The sequence below is a fragment of the Sceloporus undulatus genome, chromosome 4 (assembly GCF_019175285.1).
Source record: "Sceloporus undulatus isolate JIND9_A2432 ecotype Alabama chromosome 4, SceUnd_v1.1, whole genome shotgun sequence".
In the NCBI taxonomy this organism is placed as follows: domain Eukaryota; kingdom Metazoa; phylum Chordata; class Lepidosauria; order Squamata; family Phrynosomatidae; genus Sceloporus; species Sceloporus undulatus.
The window spans coordinates 154,387,104-154,413,334 of NC_056525.1; the positions used below are offsets into that span (position 1 = coordinate 154,387,104).

Consider the following 26,231-nt stretch of genomic DNA (forward strand, 5'->3'; position numbering starts at 1 on the left):
CACATTGCTCAACCACAAGATAATTATTTCCCTGAATTATTTACATTTCTAGTTGGCATATTTTTATCCCAAGCAATCTTTTTATGTGTATTATTTTATTTTTTATGTTATATTTTATATTGATGCTGGTCTTTGACCGTAATAAAGAATGTAATGTAATATTTCCCTGCTTATGAAATTTTTCTTCAGTCCTTAAGTTTCTGGTGGTGTACTATCTTAAAATTTCTGTTGGACATTTAGGAATAGAGTTTAGTCATCAAAGAAAAGGGACAGACCAAGTTACCAAGGGAATATGAGCACAGCAAATGTGAGTTTTATGTGTAAACGATTGTCAATGTTAGAAATTTGAAATGAAAGGAAATCTCATTTGGGGGACAGAATTCTTATTTGGGGAGCAATGCTCTAATCCCCCCCCCCCCCAATACACCCTTGAATGCTGCAGGATTCTACAGTGTTAGCAGCCTCCTTTCTTAAATGTTCCTTGCAGACAGGTCAGCAGGGCTAATCTGTGTTAGCAGGGCTGTGTTGTCATGAGAAAGAGGACTACTAAAGGCTGAGATTTCAATTACTGCTTGCATCAGTCTAATATTTCATCCAAGGGTTTGGAACACAGGAGAACAATGTAGCAGATGTCAGAAGACACTGAACCTGGAAACAAAATAAGAACACTCAAACAGGACATGCAACATGCAATGCAAAGTGCTTCAGTTCAAAATTCCTACCCCCAACCATCAGAGTAAAAAAAACAGATGTTAACACCTAGAATAAACTCATTGAATCAACAGGATTTACATAAGGGTTAACTAAACAATTCAGACTGATTGAATGGATATCTTCAAGATGAGTCTGGTAATTCGATTTGTCTACACAGTTAAAATATTCTTCTTTCCAGTCAAATAGAATGTGATCTGGCCATGTGCACTTTGCAGGAGTTTGGCCTTTTTGAAGGGAGGGGGATTCCTTAAACTATAGAAAAAGGCTTCACAGTTTTTACCAGAGTATCTGCAGAAATCCACATTATCACATGTCTGTTTGCTTCACATGAATTCAGATGACTGCAGGTTTTTGGCAGAGGGAGGGTGAATAGATGCAAATAGATATGAATTTTCACAGGAAAGTGAAGACTATTAAACATTATGTGAATGTGCGAAGATTAACAGCAATTCACATAACACACTTGATGTGTAGACAAGCCCTTAGCCCACAATCTATTTTGCATCTTTGTTGATTCTCCATTGGTTTTTTTTAAAGAACTGGGATTTTTAAAAAAATTTATTTTTGTTTCTTTGCTTTTTGTCCCAAACTGCTGGTTCCTCCCTCTTGTATGTATGTATGTTTTGTATTGTATGATTGTAGCTACCTAAGGAGTAGCATTGTGATCATTATTAGTTTCTGCGATCATAGTAAGCTACGAATTATATGAAACATATGTGAAACAAAACTTCAACAGGTTTTGACATTCAACAACAACAACTCAGCCTCAGGAGGGTATACTTCAGCACAGAGAAATCCTTAATCCTTTCCCTAATTATTTTTTCCATTCAAATATAGCCCCTCCAAATTGCATTTCTTCTTGGCAACATGCCACTATTAATATGCATGTCACACCAAAGACAGGGAGGGAGCAACTGGGGGGATGATTCCAGACACCTGGTAAAGGAAGAATCTTCTGCTTCCTCACCCACTGCTATTCAGAATTGAAGACTCTCAGGGTTGTTTTTAATTTAAAAAATGGTTTAATTTAATGCATTTATGTGAAACATATATTTCAGCATTGACCGAAGTCAATATTTTTAATGAAAAAACCATGGGGAAAGTATTTGGCTTTTGAAGATAAGCAGTATAAATATAAGTTATATTTCTTTTATTTATTATTGGCAGCAAATTATGGACAGTTATGACTTGATTGACCAACCTGCTCCATCAGTTCCATCCTCGTCTCATAAAGGAACAATGTTTTGTTCAGTAATTATCAGTAATTATCTCCTTCTGGATCATTCTGAGCTCTTAACTAATAAACCAGCTTGCCTAACTCTGTTTACTTAATATCTTTTAGCAGGATCCCCTGAAACATACTGCAAGACTCATCAAGCAACGAAAACAGCTGCAGCTGGTAATGGTAAGTGACAGGTTAATCACAGTTTCCCCAGCACACATTTCTTTTAAAAGCTACTGGTTATGCTTACTATATCTTCCAGCATTGTCTTAATCCCCCGCCTTCAGCCAATGTTTTAACTCTGATGCATCAACTGATCAAGAACAGCAAATGATACAATATTTAACAAACACTCTTTATGATGCTTTTGTTATGGCTGACAATGAAACTGAAAGAAACATTAAGTGTTTGCGTTGGCTGAAGGGATGCATTTCATTGTCGCTCTCTATGTTTTTCTCTCTTGGCTGGCCAACCGTGGAAGGCTGAGAGACATACTAGACATTGTGACATAGATGTAGCTTTTGTATGCATTTTTTAAATGGAGTTGACTGAAGACAAAGGATAATGCTCCAGATTGGGATTTGGGGTATGGGAGGCACGGGCACTTGGTCATCTCTGTAAACCTGATCGGTATTCCAAGCACACACACATTCACAACCTTCAATGGCTGTGAAGAAGCTCAGACTGCTCATTTGGTATATAAGTCATGGGAATGGGGAAAATATTCAAAAATATTCAACAAATGGTTGAAAAACATGTTTCTTGTTGGAAGCAAAGAAGCATCAGTTCTTTTATAAAATGGTTAGTGAGAGAAGCAGTCTAGATAACACCTGCACTTTGTTTTCACTTCTGTGTATGCTCCTTTGGTCTATGAACTGAAGTCTTTTGCTTCATTCTTACCTTCAGGGATCATTTCCTTCTTCTCTCAAGAAGTGCACTGGCCTCCTTGTTCCCTTTGTCTGGGAACAAAGTATGCGTTCATAGGAAATCTGCTCCCCTTGAGACGATTCAGGGATACTAGAGGGAGCGACGATTGCATGACAATTGAGGACGTGTGCCTGGCTTCCACACACATGCACTTGCTCCATGTTTGAGGGACGTTTGAGCGATGTTTTCCCAGTGATTTTCCAAACGAAAATCTTCAGAATGCTCCCAATCATGTGAAAATGATGAAACCAAAGAGTTTCATACCTTCTCAGTGTGTGGTGGTGTAGGCTTTTTGGAATGAGGAGACTGAATGATAACCCTCCACAACAGCTACTAAACAGGATTAAAATTAACTTTCCAAAAATTCCAAATTTGGTTGATTTTTTAGCTTTCAAATTTATAGTTTTCAAAAGCTGAATATGGAAGTCTGTCTTGAGGAACTGCATTTTTAAGAAATATCTCAAATTTTATAAAGGATAATGCAAAGTTTATCTCCATTCTACACTATGAACATCAGGAAGGCAACCCCAGCTCCTCACCTGTATTTAAGGATGGGTGATTGAAACTCATCTGCTTCAGAAAAACAAACTTACCTATGCAACCTCACAAAGTTGGGCCTCCAGTCACCTCAGGTAGTTACCTTTGGTGAGTAACAACAGTGAAAGAAGCAGATCTTTTAAAAGTATTATAACTGATAAAGCAAAACTCACTTTGTTGATTCAATTAGTGATTATTTCTAGATACTTTTAGAAGTTACTTTTAAAGGCCAACTTAAAAGGGATTTGGCAAAAATTTGTTACGTTTTATTCCATTCTCTTCACCACCCATAAATATTTTGCTCTCTTAGAACAATACAACAAAACCCTAAAACAACAACAACCAGAAAGCAATGGAAAGGCAATGAGCAGTGCAACAACTGATAAGATATCTATTCCAATTATTTACTCTAATGTGTAACAGGAACAAATTATTTTTAGAAAAGCAACACTCCAAGATTTGCTCTATTATTTCTCCTCTAACCACATTGAAAGTAAAAGAAGTTCTTTTTGCTGTATGGTTAGAGAAGAAGAAAAGGAAATTTTCCATGTGAGTATATATTAATAGAGGAGGCAACCTTGTGGGCATTTTCCCAAACCATCTAGGCACTTCTCTTTTGAGAATTTTTTTTTAAAGACTATAAAAATTCCAGTTAAATCTGGATGAATGCAAAGGTATAATAAACCTAAAGATATAATAATGGGCTGGAATTTGGTATCTCATTGGGACTGAATCAATGTCTTTATTATGCTAGCAGAGAAAGATAAAGACATATCTCTGTGCTGCATTCTGTATGGAGAATTCAGAATTTAATTTAAAAGGGGGAGTTCAGTACTGGAGCTCACTCCTGGGAGATAGGGAACAATCTCTCTCTAAGCATGAGCAGGATATCTTACCACCATCACTAAATAACAATAACCAGTCCCCACACCTGCATGATTAGAAAGGAATTTTGTGAGTGAAAAGAGCTGAGAGTGATACCTCTCATTCTGCAGCTGGAGGTCTTTTAAAAGGCCTCTGCTTCTCAGCTGAAACCTATTAGCTCTCCTCTTGGCTTCCAGCCTGGAAGACCTCCTCAAGGACTCCTTGACCTGCCTTCTCTCCACAGGTCCTAGCACCTGCAGCCTAAAGTCCATAGAGTCTGTTTCTCCCTCTGCAGCTTCCTGGGCCTGCTCTGGGCCTGCTGGTGCAGGCAGCCACAGATCTACCTCTGTCTCAGCCTCCTCCACATCTTCAGAGTCTGACTCCTCTGACTGTGCCTCTAAGTCAGGCCCAGGGCAGTCCATGACACCGAATCATAATGGACACATGGCCTGGAGTGTCAAGTATTTGGTCAGCCATTCTGACATGCCAAGTTTCCCTATTCACCTGTCTGTGGGCAAGGGGGGGGGGGCGCGTAGATTGCTGGATCTTGCCCACAGACAGGTGAATAGGGAAATTTGGAATGCCAAGGGAAGGGGTTTGGACCATTTTCTCCCACTTCCCGGGTTACTTTTCCAGTGGATTTAGCTTTACAAAATAGATAGTATACATTTATCAGAAATAGGCAATTCAATCTTCTTGGAAGATTTGCAAAAGGGAGTGACGGTTGCTTTGGCAGACCTGATGGGAGAAAGGGACTAAATACATGCGTGTCCCTTGTCTGTGACAAGTAGTTGGGGAGAAGATACGAGATCAGTGCACATCTTGGCACCCCCTCTGTGGTGGAGGGTTGGGCTCTGGAGTTGTCTCCATGAGACACTAGACCAAGGGGCTGGGGAAAGAGACTGCCCTTGGAGCTGATATATGGGCTTACTTTCTCTTGTAAAGTCACAGGGCTTGGAAGGGCTCCCCCCAGGTTGGCCTTCCAAAAATGACCATCGAAGTTAGCAACCTTGGACTGCCCTTGGGTCGGGTGTTTCACCCAAGGGTGAATGAGGATGTGTTACAGGTTGCCTCAGTTAAACCCACACCAGGTTTCTCCCTCCTTCATCACCTCCAGGCCTCAAATATTTAACTAGGTTTTATGTCAAAAAACTATTTTTTCTTCTCTTCTTATTCTTCTTCCTTCTTCTCTTACTACCATTAGGACTGAATATGAAGAAGAGTGGAAGAAGAGTGAAAAGAGATTTGGAAGTTAGAATGAGTAGGGAGAAGAAGGAATTGTTAAGTTGGTGTATGTAAGAAGAAAGTCTGAGAGGGAGAAAGAAGATGAAGATAAGAAGATAGAAAAGGTGAATGGAAAGGTGATAAAGGTTGACGAAGAAGAAGAACAAAAGAAGAGACAAGTACAACCTAAACATATATATATATATATATATATATAGAGAGAGAGAGAGAGAGAGAGAGAGATTACTAATTTAAGACTAGACTTGTATTTTACGTTTTATGCTCACAAATGACAAAATGTAAGATTGAATGATTTGTAATTTTTTTAATCAATAAAAATTATTTAAAAATTAATGAAAAGTATTTCTAGATCATGTTTAAGGCTATAGGAGTGGTCAAAGAAAAATCTGATAATGATGCATTGTTGTTAACAGCTGTCAAGTAGTTTGATCTATGGTGAATCTATGAATGAGGAATCTGTAAGTTGCTGTATTTTCAACAGACCTGCTTGGAACTTGCAGGGTTGTGGCTTCTTTGACTGAGTCTATCCATCTGTAATGTGTTCTTCCTCTTTTCTTACTGACTTCTATCTTACCAAACATTGGCGCATTACAGACCGCCCAAAATGGGTGGTCTGCTGGTGCCGTCATTTGCTGCGCCGAGGAGCCCCAGCGGCCAAATCACATGACTCCTCGGCGCAACAAAAAAAGCTGCAAAAAGCAGCTTCTTTTTGTGACCTGGAAGTGGCGCCACAAGTGGCCAATGGCACACTAGTGGCATCACTTCCACCGTGCAATGTGTGGATGCTAGGCATCCGCGATGTCAAGATGGCGGCACCCATGTAGAATGGGCGCTGCCATTTTGTACGCGCTCTGCGCGTACCAGTGTTAGGGGCATCCAAAAAGGACGCCCCTTTCTAACCCTAGTACGCACAGAGCACGTACTTTCCGCCCGTGCGGAACGGGCATGATTGTCCTTTTTTATAGAGTGCTGTCTTCACATGTGGAGAAAGTATGACATCTTGGCTTCAGGGATTGTTCAGGCTTGATTTGCTTTAGGACTCTGATTTGTCTTTGTAGCAGTCCACTATAAACCTGCCTTTGTACTTTCTTCCTTGGCATTCTTCAGTAATCATTCCAAGACTTTGCTATTTACTGTTATGATGTCATTTGCATAACTTCAATTGTTGAAGTTCTTTCCTCCAACTTTCATGCCTCTTTTCCCCAAGTCTAATCCTGCTTTGCATATTTGTTCAGTATATAAATTAAAGAGATAGGTTGACCTCCACTGCGAGGAAGACATTTTCCATTGCTGCCCCGGCCCTTTGGAACACGCTGCCCACAGAGCTCCGCTCGGCCACCTCCCTGGCCCAATTTAGAAAGGACCTAAAAACCTTTCTATTTCAGCTTGCATTCCCCGACTAAAGTCCAGTGGGCCTTCCTTCCTCTTCTGTGGCAAAGAGGACTGGCTAACGTGGGTTTTATTTTGTTTGTGTGTAATTGTTTTTAACCCTGATGTATATGTTGTGTTTTTATTTGATATTTTGCTGTCAACTGCCCTGATCTATGGAAGGGCGGTATAAAAATAAAAATTTTATTTATTATTTATTATAAAAAGAAGCCTCTCACAACCCTTTTGCCAGTGAAAAACCATTCAATTTTTTCATATTCAGTCCTAATGGTAGTATCTTATCCTGAGTCCATGTTATCAGGAAAAGCAAATATTGTGGCACACTCATTTCTTTAAGAACACTCCAAAAGATTACCACGATCTTCATAATCAAAGATTTTGCTATATTCTATAAAGTACAGGCTGATTTTCTTCTGAAATTCTTTGGTATGATCCATTATTCAACATATTTTTTTGCAGTACGATCCTGTGTGCCTCTTACTGTTTGGGACCCAGCTTGGATATGTGGCATTTCCCACTCCATATATGTCAAGTTAACATATATATTAAAAGTCTTTGTTGTAGAATTTTAAGCATCATTTTGCTTGCATGGGAAATTAATGCAATAATAACTTCTATAATGTAATTCAGTTCAGTAAACCACTGTCTTAAATACCTGTGTTTATGTTGCACATATGATGATATGCAAAGAGTTAATTTCAGCAAATTAGAATTTCAAAAATCTAGTAAATATTGCAGTGGAGATAAGGAAATGTGCTATCAATTAACACATTCTGTGTGAGTCCATGAAAGACATACGTTTGAAATAAGCAGAAGTGAAAGTGAGATGGAAACAGTACTACACTGCTGTTTTCTAACACCTATGTGGTGCCACGATTTTCCCCCCACTCACAGCAATTTTCTTCTTCTAAAATTATTAAATCATTCAGGTCAGTAGCAAACTTTATATCAACTTTTCTTGAGAAGAAACTCAAGCTGTACAAAGAGAACTTGGACCAACTAAAGCAGGGGTAGGCAACCTATGGCCCGCGGGCCGGATGCAGCCCGGCAAGGCCTTGGGACCGGCCCCAGCCCGGTCCTGCCGCCAATTGCCGCCAGAGCCTTTGGCCTCTCGCATGAGGGCATGGGGCCTGTGGCCTATCAGGAGGAGGCGGGCAAGGGGGGGCAAGCGGCGGGCAAGGGGGGCAGTTGTCTATAGAAGCCTCCGAAACATGCATTTATATTAACATTTTTTTAAAAAATCAGCAATTTTTTTTGCGTGTCCTCCTTTTTTTAAAAAAAAAGTGTCCTCCATTTGAAAATTTTGTCCTACATTTGTCCTGCTTTATTTATTTAATTTTTTTAAAAAAATTATTTAATTATTTATTTTTTGGCTTCATCCCCCCAGTTGTCTGAGGGACAGCAACCCGGCCCCCAGCTCAAAAAGGTTGCCTACCCCTGAACTAAAGTTTGTTGAATCTCTCTAAGCATGTACACCTCTTTTGCATGTTGTTCAAAAACACAGGTGGTATGAAAACATCTTAGACTGTACTATATATCAGTGGAGAGTATGCTTTCCTGACTGTGTGGCAAACAATGCTGTTGGGAGGAGGGGCTGATGGCTTTTATGAAGGAGATGTATGCAGAGGCTGTTTAATGCCCTGCATCCCCTTTGAGTGTTCTTATTGCCTTCTCACCATGATCTATCTATTCACTTGCCATCAGTGAGCTAAACTGATTGCTTTGGGATCAGGCAGGAATTTTTTCTCCTTTGCTTGGTCATTCATTCATTCTTTCTTTTTCTGTGTGTGTACCCTACACTGTAACTGGTGGGACCCGGAGAACTGTCTATGGGTGGTGTCGAAATATGTTTTCTCTTGGCAGGTTATGGGGGTGGGCGGGCAGAGGATGTATTAGATTAGTGTACACTTTGGTACCCCATATAGTAAAGGGTTAGGCTGCTTTGCTTATCTGCAGGTCCAAATTCAATTAAATAGGATATAGGTCAATAAAGTGGCCCTTATTCAACCAATTTCCTAATTATTTCAGGGTTGGTCATCAGTGTATGGAATTAATCCATGCAGCTTGATGATCCCAGTCATAAATTCATCTAACAGACAAAAATTAAAAGAAAAGAGATTCCACTTAAATATTAGAAATAACTTATTTAATGTAAAAAATGTTCAGGGCCTCAGGGATGGTGAATTTTCCTTATTTGGGATTCTTTAAACAGAGCTTGCTTGGGCTGTATATTCTAGCATGGCAGGGGGTTCACTTTAATTCTGTTGATGGTATTTGAGTGACTGTCATATGACTACCATGTCGCATAGCAAGTGAACTCTACCAGAGACTGGGGGAATGCATTCAGATGGAGTCTACCATGCCAAGGTAAATGAAAATGTAGTCTGATTTAAATACAATGCAGTTTTTATGCTCTTTCAGGATGAATGTCCAGCAGGCAGCTGGTGTGGTTGCATTTGTTGTACACTGGCGAAGAATTTAGTAACGGTGCTTCTCATCCATCCATTTGTTGTTGTTTTTTTTGTGTGTGGCTTCAAGTCATTTCTCACCCTCGGGAGAACCTATCATAGGGTTTTCTTGGCAAGTTTCTTCAAATGGCATTTGCCATTGCCATCCTCTGAGGCTGAGAAAGCGTGACTTGCCCATGGTCACCCAGTTGGCTTACATGGCTGAGCTGGGATTCAAACTCTAGTCTCCAGAGTCATAGTGCAACATTCAAACCACTATACCATGCTGGCCCATATACATTTGTTATAATTTATATTAGTTTGCTTTACGTTCCCCTTTATTTCACAATTTCATTGTGCATGTAGGCATTAAATTATAATATAAACAGAAATGCATCTGATGTGAGATTATGCCAGCCCAGGCACTAAGGAAGGCGAAGCCAAAGGCTTTCATGGCTGGCATGATCTTGTTAATACCAGACACAGTATCGTGGGGCTTGCCTATTAGTGTGGAGAATGCACCTCAGGAACATAAGCTCAAATATGGATGTGCTAATTATGTTTTCCTATTTCTACAGATGTTCCTTTTGTTCCACACATTATTATTACAAGTCCAGCATGTGTACCGAAAGGAGGGAAATAATGTGCGTTTATTCCCAGTAATCCCTAATGTTGGTTTTTCCCCCCTTATAGAATCATCTTTAACTAAAGCTAGAGGTAGCTCTTTTGGTCCTTTTAGTAAATGATATGTAAAAATCAAGCCTGGGAACAAGCGTCCTTCCAGATTGTGTTGGGTTAAAACACCAATCATGCATTCCCTTTGGCTTTGCTTGCTAGGTCTGAAGGGAGTTGCAGTCCATTGTCTGAAGCCCCACATGTTATCCACTTTTGGATTACATTCTACATTATTTGTGCCCTATTGGAAAACTGCAGGGACAAACTGGAATTAATTTCTTGAACTATGAATTTGAAGCTGCCTCTTCCCTGCTTTTTAATCCCCTCCACTACCTCAGCCTTGACATATTCACTAATAAATTTTTGGACTGGTATTTGGTCAGGTTCTACAAGAGGAAAAAGCCTGGCTGATTATTGTTTGTTCACAATTTAATGAAAAGGCTCATGATGTTGCCAGATTTAGTTGTTTAGCTGGAAAAGGCAAACATGAATTACATTAATTTGAGCACCTTTGTAACTAATTAAAATTACAGCCTTTTGGCCATGCTCTCAGACATCGTGCACTTTAACAGAGCAACAAAGTATTGTTCATCACGCTCTCATGTGAAATTTGGGTTTGATTTATTGACACTTTAAGGCCATTTTACCGTATGAACCTCATCAGCTTAACTGCAGATTTTGCACTCTGTGTGGCCCAAGGCATTTATTCAACAGCTTACCTCTAAATATTGCTTGTCAGGCAGCATTTTCTTTCTCAGTTTCCTTTTAGCAGTTTATGTTAGGCCAATTTTGCCTAGTGTTCTGGTCAAGGATTTTACAGATTTAAATCTCATCTGCCAAAGATAAGAGAAAAGCGCTTAAAGGAAATCTCTTTTATGAATGAGTAATGCATAGCTGGGGAAGAGGAATAATGTTATAATTTCCCTGCCCCTTCACATTTTTCTTAACAGATAATTTTAATAAAAATATCAGAAAATTAAGAACTTTTAAAAGCTTTTTTTTAAAGGAAAAAGTTATTGCCTCACATAGTAAGACATTTCAGAGACAGTCTTCCTTAACATCTGTTCTCCTATGCAGATACTTTTCTGGAGTGCCATGGTGTATGTGGGTACCATGTGTATTTAAAATTCATAAGTTGAATAGACAATATTGGGTCTTAAAAACAGCTTCTGCTCTCCAAAAGGAGCTGGCACCACTTCAGAGTCTCCAAAGGTTCCTTCTTGCCAGCCAACTGCAACACTCACTTGTTACACTTACAACAGCTTCATTTTAAAATGACTGGGCACTATTACACTAGCACCTGTCTAAGGGCTGGAAGAGATGGCCCCAAAGGGGTGGCTTGAAGCCCCCCCCCTTGAAGGCAAATGCTACAGCCCCAATCCACTTTGAAGCCCAGCTTAAATAGGAGTAGAAAAGATCCGCTCCTATTTGAGCTGAGAAAGAGGCAGAAAAATAATTTTGGGTAATTTTGTCAAGCATGTCAACTTCACCAAAATTGTCCTGGCTTTCTACATCACAGCACTTTCTCTGTTGAAGTCAACAAAAATAAGTTTGTCAAACTGCTGGAGAGATACCATACAAGTAAATGGACTATATTCATTGGTATCCAGTTGTATACATCTGATTTTGAAAAGAAGGAAGGAAGGAAGACAATTTATTGCAAGATCTTTGTCCAGGAATGCTGCCAACACACACTCACATGGCTGATAAGAGCCTGCTCAGCAAAAGGTAAACACGCCGAGCTGCCAAGAAGCAATTCTTCCAGCAACAATGCCAAACAAAGTCTGAAGAGAGTAAGCCACAAGCCAGTACAAAGTTCAGGATTATAGAGAGCAATACTACCAGTCCAGTCTGAGGTCAAGAATACAAGAGGCCTGGTCAGTGAGTCCAGTCCGAGGTCAAGGATTCAAAGACAGTCAAAGGTTTAAGAGGCAAGGAGTCAGATCCAGCAGTGTTAGCTAATGAGAACAAATAGTCTCTGACATGAGCACTCAGTGTCTGCCAGGTGTCTTATATCTAGCTCCCTTATTACAGCTGCTGACTGCCTAATGAGTGTTTCTCAGCAAGTCTCTTGGTATGCTGAAGACACACCTTTTCTGATCTCCTCTGGCTAAAGGTAGGAACCTCAATACTCTGCTGCTCTATGTCTCCCAAGTCTGCACTTCTACTGGGGCAAGGCTGGGCTGCCTAGCCCCAGGCTCCACTGGAGGAGATCCCAGAGAGCTAGGGTCTGGCTCAGCTAAATCTACTGGGGCTGGGAGAGCAGAACTGGGACCTGGCAGGGCAGAACTGGGGTCTGGCACAGCCTCAGGTTTCTCCTGCACCTGAGGAGCCGAGTCCTCCTCATCATTCTCCGGGTCCTCCTCATGGCTGGCCATGATAATCTTGCCCTGATGCTTGTACTCACATGTGCTCCTCTCTGTGTGCATGTACTGAGGCGATTAACTCAGTTCATGTGTTGGAATTAGAGATGGAAAGAAAATTTGAAAAACAGTTGAAAAAAAATATTGCCCAAGTGTCAAGAAATCCTGATGAGGTGAATACTACCCTGAAGAGGTTTTGTTTTGTTTTGTTTTCAGTTCAGCAGATAGGATGTGGTCACACTGCAGAATTAAATGTGTTTGATACCATGACTCTATCCTACAGAATCCTGGAATTTGTAGTTTGGTGACGTAGCACAGCTCTCTGAAAGATCTGGTTGAATATCTCATCAAACTTCAAATCCTAGGATTCTGTAGTATAGTCATGGTAGTTAACGTGATGTCAACCTGCTTTAATTTTGCAGTGTGGTTAAACCCTTATTCTGTACAAAATTCATACATAGCATTTTTGCAGAGAAAATAGCATTTTTTCTGCTAGTTGAAGAGTGTACAGAAAATATTTTTTTCTGAGCCCAAAGGTATTATTTTCTTGCAGGAATTCTGTTTACTCCACAGAAAAAGCTATTGTTTGCACAAAAATTCAACATGTGAATTTTTAGAGAATAGGTCCCAAGCTGCACATGCTCCCCTCAAAAAACAAACAAACAAACAAAAAACCTGCCAAATTTTTGAAGACATTCTTTAATCAAGAAAAAAATTCTAAAATTATTTGTTATTTCTTTGAAAACAAAAAAAAAATGGCAAAGAATTAAATTCCTACGTGGAATTCATGAGCACAATAATCTTTTGTAATGAATTGCACACACCATATGTGTGACTTTTCTTGAGACTAAAAGACAAGTGGAAGAGTAGAAAGCTTTCACCTTTGGGGAAGGTAGCTCTCCCATGATGGTGTATCATTTTCTTCTGTTTGGGAAATGTTGCTCTTATTTTAGTCACCAGTTCTAGACTGTATGTGGCAACTTGCTTGCCATTGACAGTTTAGACTCTCAGTATTTTACTATTGCTATTTCAGGGAGTCCGACTGTGTGTTTAAATATGTTTCCATTTATTTAACTGAGAGAATGTTATGGTATCTTCACCCATGCTAAACCTCATCTGCACATACAGAAATGTTAGAGAGAAATGCCTCAGCAACACTAAAACAATATCTATGGAACTTAATCCTGCTCAGCCCCGATCAGCTGAGCAGCTCTCTGTCACAAGAAATCTACTAGCACTGAGATCAATGCTGATTTTGTGTTGTATTTTTTTAAAGTAATCTTTTTCACAAATCTGAATTATCCATTTTTCCCCCAGCAAAAGAATACCACACATACTTCTTTGAGAGCAAAAACAAAATCATAACAATGGAAAACATAACAAGCAATATCTGGAATCCTGTTGGTGACATATGCATGCATAAATCCTGTTACTCATGCAGGGTGAATTATTTACCATAGTACAACAGATATACTCTGCTGACAGCAGTAGATATGGAGTTGTCCATATAGCCTCATTGCACACTGTGGTTGCCCATTTTGCATTGCAAATTGTGCATCCTCAATAGTTATTGTATATTGCACAATGGCACCTAGTCATTGACCTATATTGCTATACTGCATAAGGAGCCCTGGTGGCACAGTGGTTAAATGCCGGTACTACAACCACAAGGTTTTGAGTTCAATCCACTGGCTCCAAGGTTGACTCAGCCTTCCATCCTTTTGTAGGTTGGTAAAATGAGCTTGTTGGGGGCAATTGGCTTACAGATTGTAAACCATCTAGAGAGTGCTGAGTTCACTATTAGGTGGTATAGAAATGTAAATGCTGCTGCTAAATGCTAAAATAAGTACATGTGATACTTTAGATGTTGTCCATCAGTATGTCCTCAGGTAACAGACTCCAGATTATCCTTCTACCTATCTTGCATGTAGCTGGAAACATTTATAGAAGAACTGTGCTGCATGGTTGGTTCATCAATGGAATATCACATTCACTTCATTTGTAACACTTGTCTCATTTTCTGCTAAAGGCATGCATTTAAAAAGTAATTAAAATGCATTAAAACAACCATCATCAAATCATCTTCACTAGCAGGAAAACATCAAAAGGATCTCAAACATCAAAATGGAGGGTAGAGAAAGGTAGCTAATTCCTTTATATTTGGATATTGATTTAAGTTGGAATTTTGCTCCTTATTTAATTATAATTTACCTTCAATAAATATGTTATATATATTTTAAAAAGACCTCAACAATTCAGTCTCCGGGGAATGCCTTTTAATAACATTAAGGTTTTGTTTTTGTTTTTTCCTTACTTTGAGCTGTGGACTGGATGGGAGGAACACTGCATTATTCCTCTAATAATGAATGAATCTGATTTTTCATTCAATGCTGTCATTACAACATTGTTGCCTCTTTTCATAAAACAAATTGTTAAAAATGTATTACTATATTGTATTGATAACTGAAACTGAGTATTTCATGGTGTATGTTTATATTTTATTTTTGCCAGCTTTGATTAACTGTTTGGGTTGTATAATAAACTTAGGCCTGTTGCACACTGCCAAAATAAAGCTGCTTCAGGTCTCTTTGGAGGTATGCTATTTAAATGATGCATGCATCCTAGGAATCCGGAAACTGCACCAAAAGCTGCACTCCAGTGCTTAGGAATGGAGTGTGGCTTTGGCCCGACCTCCGGACTCTTAGGACCCATGCATCATTTAAATAGCATACCTCCAAAGAGACCCGAAGCAGCTTTATTTTGGCAGTCTGTAACAGGCCATACTTGCCATTGATTGTTAGTGGATTATTGCTCTATTTATTATGGGTTGTGAACAATTTTGCACAGATTATGTGCATAAACAAGGTACACTGGGCCCTTGGTATCTGCTGGAGTTTGCTTCCATGACCCTCCCTGCCACATGGATACAAAAATCTGTAGATGCTCAAGTCCTATTAAATACAATGGTATTGCAAAATGGTGTCCCTTATATAAAATGGCAAAATCCAGGTTTGCTTTTTTGAATGTGTGTTCATTCATTCAAGTCATGGGTGGTTTAATCAATGGATAAAGAATCCATGGATGTAGAGGGCTAGTGGTATACAAATACATCTGACTTGATTCCTTTGTCATAGGAAAACAATTAGAGAGATGGCCAGGGTAAGGCAATTATGCCTTGGCAGGCTAGGCCCATTACATGTGTCAGGTGAATAATGCAATGGAGGCACCAGAAATACTTGAACAGGAGTTCTGCAAATGCCATGCCATTCACCTGCTGGGTGACCACTCATGTGCAGGGGCAAGTGAGGAAAAGTGGTATTACAAAACAAAACTATGCTTTATTGGCATCTGTCAATCGGAAGACTCAAATTAGTCCTCTGTTGAAAAGGAACTCTGTACATCCAGGCTAAGATCAAAGGGAACTATATGTATCTGGTGCTCAGACATCGCAGAGCACAATATTGAATGTTGTTACGGGGTGGTGGTGGTAGTATTTATTTTCTACGGAACGGGCAAAGATGCAGTGAAAAAGAATACAAAGTATATAGCAATGCAGATTTACATACTTCTTCCCCCCTTCCTGTTCTTTTTAAACACAGTGAGAATTGGGTAATTGTTCATGAATGACAGGGGCTATATTGCTTTCTGGTGTATATGTTGGAGCTCTGCAAGTAATTAACATGCCTTTTGACTATATGTTTGAAAGCTGGTTTTTTGAATGAGTCAACAAAAACAAAATAGGCCCATTGCTTTCAACAGAAGAATTAAAAGCTCTACCCTCAGAGCTTGGAAATGAATGGAAAAATAGAGGCGAGGTTGTCACTGTTTTCACATCAGTCAAATACTGACTGAGTACTTTTAAATAACTCTCAGCCTCTTTCTGACCCCCCTGTAATCTGCAGCATAGAGTCCATTGTCAGCCTATTTTACAGGACAGTTGTAAGGCTCACAGGAAAGCTGCATTTGAAAAGCTTTGGGCTTAAGTACTTATTCTCATCTGAATTGCCATGATTTGGAAATGCAGCATATATATGAATGTGTGATTCACAGAACAGAGAGTGAATAAGTGATTTGCATGTACTTTCTTGGATTACTGCAATGCACTGTGCATAGGTCTACTTGTGAAGATGGAGCTTCAGTTAGTAAAATATGATGACATATTTTGGTGGGCGCTATGATGGTATTACACCAGTTTTGAATCACCTCCCTAGTACTGATCTAGTACAATATTGGGCCCTCTTCAAACTACTGGTTTTAACTAGAAAACCCATTATTACTTGGGCCATGGTACCTGAAGGATTGCCTCTTCCTTTGTATTCCTATATGAACCCTGGACACATCAGTAAAGACTCTGATGTGAATGCTTTCCCATGCTGAGAAGTGGCAGAAGTTTGCAATCCCAAGGAGGAACCCATCCCCAGAGAGAGCCATCTTGTGCTAGGTGAATGTCTTTTGTACCTGCAGGCTATTTTCATAGCCATGATATATTTAAAGATGGTTTTAGTGCTGTGAGAGCTTTCAGTAGCAGTGTAATTCATTACTAATATATTTCTTGAAGGAAGTGATTTATTAACAAAGCATTTCAATCAATTAAGATATATATATATATATATATATATATATATATATATATATATAGTTGGACATGTCTGCATCTTTGACATAGGTAGGTAACTTCTCTTATGTGCTAGGAATCCCAGAATCAGCAGGTTTTCTGTCCTCCTGATAGATAAATGCCATGGATTTCTCATAGCGTATCTGTCAAATTTCAGCTAAACAAAACCCTTGTGGGAGATTTTATAGAACTTGGTGAAATTGAAGTTGTGGCCTAAGATGCATCAGAATAGTGGCAGAGACACATTAGAGTAGTGAAGTGTGAGACCTGCACATCCTCTTCTCATGTATCAGGGACCAGTATTACAGTTGAGCCCATTGAGCACACATGTTTCTTTCTTCCCCGGAAACACTGTAAGGACTGGCAAGTGGTGGCTCCTGGACTGAGAACGGTCTGCAGACTACTGCTTTGAGTTGCACTGCACTCAGTTGTGGTCAGTCCCTCTTGTTTATTCAGGAAAGCAGAGTGGAAGGATGGTAAGAATGGACTGGTTTGTAATAAAAGTCAAATGTACTTTTCATCAAGACTTGTTGCTATATAAAAGTCAAATGTACATCTTTATAGACATTGTAATTTGATCCTTTACTTTCCATCTCTGTGGCAATCATGTTTTTATGCATCACACTAACAACAAATATTATATGGTGTCTAGCAAATTGAATGGATGACTAAATGAGATAAATTTATGTACACTGCTTGGCAGAAAAATACAACAATGCATGAAAAGCAACATCAAGCTGACATGCAAAAGGAATAGATGCAATAGTTGCTTGGAAACAGCTGATGTGTTTTGGAATAGGTCAATCTTTCTCAAGGATGTAAATCTTTGTTTATTTTCTTTTCACATGCAAGAATAAAACATTTCAGAAGTTGTTCCCCAATTCCATATTCTCTGGAAATGGTTATATTTGCTTTTCAGTGAGGTTCTGAACTTCAGAACTTGTTTATGAAATTTTTGTTGTGACAAAAGAAATGATAATTTTATGCCAAAATTTAACATTTTCCATGCAAAATAGTATGTTTTGTAGAAAATAAATGTTGCCCCATATCCCACATTGCCAACTTAGTTACACATGTGAGGTTGCAACACACAATTGCAACAAGGTGCTGTTTCTGATTGCCACATCCTTACTTGCTGGTAAGAGGAGAGTGGAAACATCCTCACTGTGCTCTGATCAGCAGCAGAACAGGCTTCTATCTGTTGGAGTGGCTGCCAGCTTATAATGATGACTGGGTGTTCCTGGCAGTTATGGTATGCTATGACTATGTAGGATTAGTGAACATGGAACAGTTACGGATCTGTAACACTAGGCTATGCATCTATAACAAAACAATGGCAAAAGTTAAAAAATAAATTAGGAACTGTGAAGTTTTTTGATACATGCCTTGATGTGTGACGACACTCTTTTTTGAGGAAGAGAAAAATTGATCTTCTTTATACATCCACTCCTTCTTCACAGATGGAGACTTGTGAGAAACTATAAAGATTGACCACATTTCTGCACTACACTCTTCTAGTGCTGCTATTCCACTTTTACTGGTCTGGCTGCCTCCTGTTGCATTCTGAGGCTTGTAGTTCAGTGAGGCCTAAGAGCTCTCTGGCTGAGAATTCTAAATGCCCCTCTTTCAACTGCAAATCCAGAATTCAACAGGAAACCACACCCACCAGATCCATGACCCATGCTATCATGACAAAAGGCCCGGCTTACCCCCAGGGCCCACCTTCTGCCAGCCCTTGAAAGTTGTATCCTCCCTTGGCATGGGGATCACCTTCTAGCCACCCTTATGGCTGTCCTGAGCATAAGTCCAAATCTGGACTAAGGTAGTCAGAAAATGCCCCAGATTTCTACCTGCACATCCTTTTTATTGAGTCCTCTGGCAAGACACATCCCATCGCAGTTGCGGCAGCCTCCATGAAAAATGAGTGACCTCCAAAGTCCTTAGCGGGAAGCCCAGCACACTGTAAGGCCAAACAAAATACCAACAACATTTGGAACCAAATTAGCCGGACTCTATCCTCATGGGTAAAAAGAGGACCTTCAGTCTGAGGGCAGGATGCTAGGTATCTGATTAAAGTCCACCATGCCACATTGCCTTAAATAGGCCCACTGACCAATCAGAGCCGGGGAGGCCCAGAAGTTCTGTCCCTTCCAGCCTCCCAGCCAATTGCAGAGGCCTCTTGCTCAGATGCCAGCTAATGGCAAGATGCTCCTGGATCCTGTTGCATGCTGGGAGGTGTAGTCCTAGCTCAAGCTGGAAGCACCACCCTCCCACAGCCCTGGCAGCCAATCCAGGACTCCTAAACTTGCCCCAGCACCTGCTGGGGGAATGCCGGGGCCTGTGTGGTCCCAACAGCACCATCCGGGCTGGCCCAGTAAGTCGGGAGGCCCCATTTATCCTCCAATACATAGGTGTTATCAGAATAGTTTAAGAACCAAAGACAAGTTGTGTGGCAGATCAGAATAACTCTGAAACACAGAAGGAGAGCTCCAAAGACTGATACTATACCCCCCGACTCCTTAGGTAATTGTCTCAAACTGACCATGCCTTTCAGAAATTGTTTCTTGAACCATATTTCTTAAAGAGTGATTCATGTTTGGTATCACTAAATACATGGTTTCAAATACTATGTGGCTTACATCATACTAGGTAAATGAAATGGAAGATTTCAAAGTTAAAACATTTCTGGAAAGATTATATGGATACATTTTAAGTCTGCACATCACCTTGCTATTGCTGTTGTGCTATTGAATTTTTAAAAATGTATTCTATGGATGAAAACATGACATTTAGTGGTTTGGAGCATCTCTCTCCATTAAAGAAGATATTACTAAAAAGACTCACTACTATTCTATTAAATATTACTTCAAATTTCATATCTGCATCTGAGCATAAAAATCTTATTATTTAACATTCACCAATCAATTTAAGTATGTTTCTCTATGACAGCTAAAGTTCACACTGCTCATTTTAGCTGTGTTAGAAGACTATAACGCATTTATTTTGCAATTGGGTAGCATATAGATGTCCTCCAAGAGATTGGTGCAATTTATTTTTAAGAAACAATCACTTGATGGGTGACATTTGAACAAACTGCACAGAGCATATAAAGTGGCACTACATATGCATTCTCAGTAGTGAACAGAGAATAAAAAGAAGGGCATGAAATTAACAAAGGGAGAGGCCATGGTTCGACATTAAAACATATGGTTTGCATATAGAAGATCCCAATAAGAATTCTACACTTCACATCTCCAGATAGGGCTGTCTGGGCTAGAAAAGATTCTTTTCTGAAACCCTGAAAATACTCACTAATCAAAGAAGGCAGAGGGAGCTTAATTTTATTGTAGTTCCCAATGTTTTAATGTGTGTGTGTGTGTGTGTGTGTGTGTGTGTGTGTGTGTGTGTGTATATATATATATATATATAATTAACATTAACCTAAAGCCATAACATTACCTAAAGCCATACCATGGAGAGACTTTGGATTAGAGAAGCTGCCTCTTGCAAAGATGTTTCAGAGCCCTTCTGAAGGGCATGGAAAAGATCAACATATGCAACACATTTATCTGCAGTTTCTGTTCCTTCCAACTGTCTAAATTCCAAAACACACTGTAGAAATAATTTTGAGACCACTTTAACTGCACTGGCACAGTACTAGGGAATTTTGGGAACTGTAGCTTTGTGAGACTTTTAGATCCCATTTCCCCCATTTTCATCTTTCAAATGTTAGTAAAACTGGGGGAATAAATAAGGAAGACTACCTCTGCTTATATAATGCCTCTAGCAGCTGGATTCAGCTGAAGATAATAGGAAAAGCTTGATTGAACATTTTATACATACAAATGTGACTGTTAAGGATACACACTGCTTGGCACAGACATTTTGATCAAGGTGTTTCCACTTGTTCATGGTGCTTTGATAGATTGTCAGATTTACATCTAAGTGCTGATATTTTCAAAAGCATAAACTAACCAAAATATTACTGAGAATCATTGTCGCAGGGTGTTGAACTCTTAGGTCCAAAACACACTGAAGAAATAATCCAGTTTGTGCTCACTTTAACTGCCCTGGTTCAGTGCTAGAGAATCCTGGGAATTGTAGTTTATTGTGGCACCAGAGCTCTCTGACAGGGAAGGCTAAATGTTTCACAGAACTACAGTTCCCAGAATTCCCTAGTATTGAGCCAGAGCAGTTAAAGCGGTCTCAGAATTATTTCTGCAGTGTGTTTTGGAATGTAGATAGTAGACCCAAGCTCAAAACCACATGGAACCATATCATTGGATGATCTTGGACTAGTTTCTATCTCTCTCCCTAACCTCTCTCATAGTGGTGCCGCTAAAATGGGAAAAGAGCAGAAATTTTGCTTCTGAGAGCAAGTGCAGGATATATTTGTCGCTAAATACTGTATTGGCATTAGATCATTATCTGTTGATTGAGAGTCAAACACTGATGTTTTTGTTAATTATAATTAGATAGTTTTGGGAATGTGGGGAAAAGGTATATTCACCATTTGCAAATTGAAATGAAGCTCATTTTTATTTGGGCAGACGTTTTTCAGCCTTGAGCTGGGATTTTAGTATTCAGGTCTGAATTCTTCTTTTCTTTTTTCTTATGTTAGAAATCAATTGGGCCTTTTGAACATGCTGTATTTTTTTCTTTTGATCACTGAAGTCTGAAAAACTACAAATTGTATATGGACTTAGATGCTTTCATAAGATAAATCTAGACAAATTAAAACAAAAAAGTAGGATCCCCAGTAGTTAAATTAGAGAGGCCAATGTTCTTTCACTATAAAATGTAGAAGAAAAGGCAATTTTTCCAAAGAGCACAGCTTGAATAAGCTGCTAAAGACTTTCTAGTCTGGAACCGGAACCAAGGTTTCCAAGGCAGTTTCTCTGGTTTCACATATAGAGGGATGTCCTTGCTTTTCAAACAACATATTTAAACATGATTGCCTTGGTCCAATGGAGTGTTCTCATTAATGAAAAACAGATATGGGAAGAGGTCATGCAGGTGGACATGCCTTCCAGAGTTTGACGTTTTTGGTATAAAAAATTAGATTCTAGTTAGAAGGTGCCAACAAAACCTAATCTATTATGGGTTGTGAAATATTCCAGTCTTTTAAATTAATAGAAAGGTTACTTGTTTGTTCTGAAACAAATTCTAGGAGGTGGTATATATTTCTGCGCTTTGGTACCATTGTCCCTTAATAGCCTTCCTTTGCTTGGTCATTTCTGTGTTGGACTACAAACCCAAGTACTGGATTTGGCTGAAGATAATGGGATTTGCAATGCAAGACAGCTGGAAAACAATGAGAAGGGAAAGGCTTTGCTAAATTACATTTTATTACCAATACCAAACTTCCAATTACATTTTATTACTGATACCAACCTTTCTGCTTTCCTTCCATTCCCATCACCTGACAACATGTATGCGGTTCTTGCACCCATCAGACAAAACTTGTTGATTGTTTGGATTTGGGATGTAATCACTCACTGGGTTCATTCTCAAAGAAACGACTAATTTTAATAAATTTCTTTCTACTGTGAGGAAGTCTGAAAAGTGCACAGTTTTTAAGACACTTTGCAGTTTGGGATTTATTCTTCACAAAATTCATATGTAGTGAGGGATTTTTTGGTTTTATTTTGTGCAGAAAGCAGCATTTTGTGTGCAGGAAACAATATTTTCAGTGCAAAAAAGGAAATTTTGTGCAGAAAATATATTTTCTACACTGAAAATGCAGTAACTTGGGACTTTATTCACTGTGTGTGGAAGAGAAAATATGAAAATAGGAGGTTGGTGGTGGGCTCTATACCAAGCTGCAGTTTTTTAAAAAAAGAAACAGGCCACTGTCAAGTCTCATATCTAATTCTGCCCTGCAGTAGAAGCCAGCATGGCTCTGTGATATCATCTACTAAGTCACAAATTCCGTGATTCTTTTAATACAGGAATAACCCCAGACTCCTTGAGAACACAGGAAGTTAATGAGAGTTTCACAATGATATGGAAATAGAGAGTAGATTATGCATTTATGATGTGTGGAAAGCTGGAGGACTTTCTCCTTATATTGTATGCTACTATTCACCAAGGGTCAGCAAGAAACCCCTATATGTATGCATCAAGCTATTTAAAAAAAAATTTTTTTAAGCCTACCTCATTCTTCTTCATTAATAAGTGCAGGATGATTAATTTTCAGCATTTCTCTTACAAAGGAGCATTAACATTAGCCAGCTTGAGGGTGTCATCTTCTACCAGTTCTAATTTATAGTCTCAGGAAAAGAAATCATTAAGGGCCAAAGTGAATGGATTCCTAAATCAGGTCAATGTAATTTGGCTAAAGGTCCCAGACCTTGAGGACAGAAGTGGCCCAGAAGAGTAAAACTCTGCAGAAGTACATCTCTTGCTAATACATTATAATTATTTCCCTACTAGACCCCTCCAATGTTATTGCAGTAATTACAACCTTTAATCCTGTTTTAGCTGATTATGCATCATTTCCACAAAAATGAAGCTGCCATGTGCTTCTTTTACCTGCTGTGCTACTTGCAGGTAAGCTTTAATACAGAAAGCCCAGATTGATATCTTCACACTGAGCTTGTCTCCATGGCGCTTTACAGAGCGCCCAAAAAGGGCACTCTGCGGGACTTCCGGGCAGGGAGGCGCTGAAGGAGGATGCAGGTCTGAGAGCTCTGAGACCTGGCCTCCTACAACAGCGGTTCTTGGAGGAACGGGACTTACTCTAACCCGTCCTTAACTGCCTCTGAGACGAGGGGTTACCTTAGTGGTTTTCCGGGGGTTCCCTAGAGGAAGACAAGGATGCCCAGAGACACACCATGAAGGTTTGACTCCGAGGCGGCGCTCCCAAGGGAACCGCAAAACCGAAGCCTCCCGCTGTTGTTGCTCGGGCGCGCCCGAGACCAGAAACGCCCCTGCTCATAGTAAGCTTCAATATAAAAAGTACCTTTAAGAGTTGGGAAAGATAGAGGCTCAACCTGGATGAGGACATTTCCCCTTGCTTCCAGCCGATGATAGCCTCCGGAGGGAGAGACGCGACGAAAGACAGAGACGAAAGGTGGAAAAGGGGAGTAAAACATTAGCTCTGCAGTAAAGACTGCAGTAAAGCAGCAGGATTGTCGCAAAAGAAGCATGGGATTCATAAATTAAACTGACTTGAGACGGATGCTAAGACAGTGACATTTAAAAGATACAGAGGACACAAACACCAAAAGGAGGAAGAAACTATGGGTCCTAAGAGTCCGGAGGTCGTGCCAAAGCCACACTCCATTCCTAAGCACTGGAGTGCAGCTTTTGGTGCAGCTTCCGGATTCTTAGGATGCATGCATCATTTAAACAGCATACCTCCAAAGAGACCCGAAGCAGCTTTATTTTGGCAGTCTGTAACAGGTCATTGGTACATATCTCCGCACAAAATTAACCTAGTATATAAAAAACAAGATGCAGCTTGCTGGAAATGTAACAAGAAAGATGTAAATTTCCTACACATGTGGTGGACATGTAAGGAAGCAGAAAAATTCTGGAAAAGAATACATCAAGCAATGTGTGAGATTTTAGATCGTACGCTCCCATTCGACCCCTGCCTCCTTCTATTAAACATGATCCCAGATCTAAATTCCGGAAAAGAGAAGAGTTACAAGCGCATCATACTGTATATGGTAACAACTGCAAGGATTATCTTTGCTAAATCATGGAAGAACCCTGTGTCACCTAAGTTAGAAGAATGGTTCTCAAATCTTTATGAGGCCATAGAAATGGATATATTAACAGCCTTGATGAGAGGAAAAACAAGGGAAAAAATTGAAGAAGACTGGTTGTGTGTAATAGAATATAGAGGGGAAAAAAAGAGAATAAAACAAGAATGGAAGATGGAAATAAGGATATCAATATAGCTCATGTGCTCCCTCTTCCCTCCTTTCTTTTCTCTTTTTTTTCTTTCTATGTCTTAGCAATAGTTACAATATTAGGTTGCATGTGGTATAAGAAATAACCCTAATTGTTAAAGAGGTACAACCCTTTGGGTTAGAAACCTGCAAAAAGGGCACTCTGCCAGCGCCAGTGGTTGCTGCGTCAGGGAAACGCAGTGGACAAACCATGCGATTCCCGGACGCAGCAAAAAGAACCCACAAAAAGCGGGTTCTTTTTGCGGCGCAGAAATGATGCCACAAGGTGCCAGTGGCGCACTCGCGGCATCATTTCCGCTGCACAATGCGCAGATTCTAAGTGTCCGCAATGTCAAAATGGTGGCGCCCATGTAGAATGGGCGCCACCATTTTGTATGCACTCGGGGCGTACTAGGGTTACGGGCATCCGGAAAGGATGTCCCTTTCTAACCCTAGTACATGCCATACACGCACTTTCTGCCTGTGCAGAACGGGCCCTTGTTACCCATATCACTGAGTAACAAAGTGATGAGTTGCATATGTGGAGAAACCATCAGAAATCTAGCATTCCAGACAGAACTTCTGTACTGTTCAAAATCACTTTTATTTAGAGATGCTCAGATTTTCCTTATTACATTGTTTTTATCCCTGGGTTTTATCTTTGTTAGATCCCCACCCCTGAATCTGGAACTGAACTTAAACATTTTAAAAACAATTCTGGAAATGAAGCCTGCCCACAGTTTCGTCAGGCTATTTTCATCTTTTCTTATCTGGGCACACTAAGAAAGCAGTCATTTTAAAAAACCTAACTTTGGGGGAGTACAAACAGCGGTCTGCATTCACCCGTTTTTACTCAAGAGGGATGGCGCAGCCCTCAAACCACATGCCATCTCTCTGGAGTAAAAAGAACCCAGTGTTTCTGGGTTCTTTTTGCAGCACTGGGGTGATGTCATGAGTGTGCCACTGGTGCACTTGTGACATAAGTGATGCACGGTGATGTGCAGATGCTGCGCGTTGGCTACATCAAATTGGCGGTGCCCATATGGGCGGGACGCCGCCATTACTATGCTGCCGCACCATGCTAGGGTTAGGGACGGTGCAGTTGGTTCACAGTCCCTAACCCTAAAATCGGTAACAGCACGGTGTATTTGGCTCATCTGTTCTGGGCCTTTGTTTCTTTGGTGCCAATGTGGGGGGTGGAGAGACTCAACTTTTTTTTCTTTGCCTTTTCTCCCTCTGGGATGCTCTGCCTACATTAAGTATAGACAAATCTATCAGTTTTACGTAATTTAAAAAATCAAACTCTTATCAAGTTCTTCCGATCAAATTTAT

At 39.9% G+C, this 26,231-nt stretch overlaps 1 long non-coding RNA gene across 1 annotated transcript; it reads left to right on the forward strand.

Moving 5' to 3' along the window:
• Positions 1 to 276: 276 nt before the first annotated feature.
• Positions 277 to 5,767, forward strand: LOC121927745. The gene is made up of 3 exons (XR_006103323.1): positions 277 to 307; positions 2,057 to 2,119; positions 5,469 to 5,767. It is a non-coding gene; the product is annotated as an uncharacterized LOC121927745 (long non-coding RNA).
• The last annotated feature ends 20,464 nt before the right edge of the window (positions 5,768 to 26,231 follow it).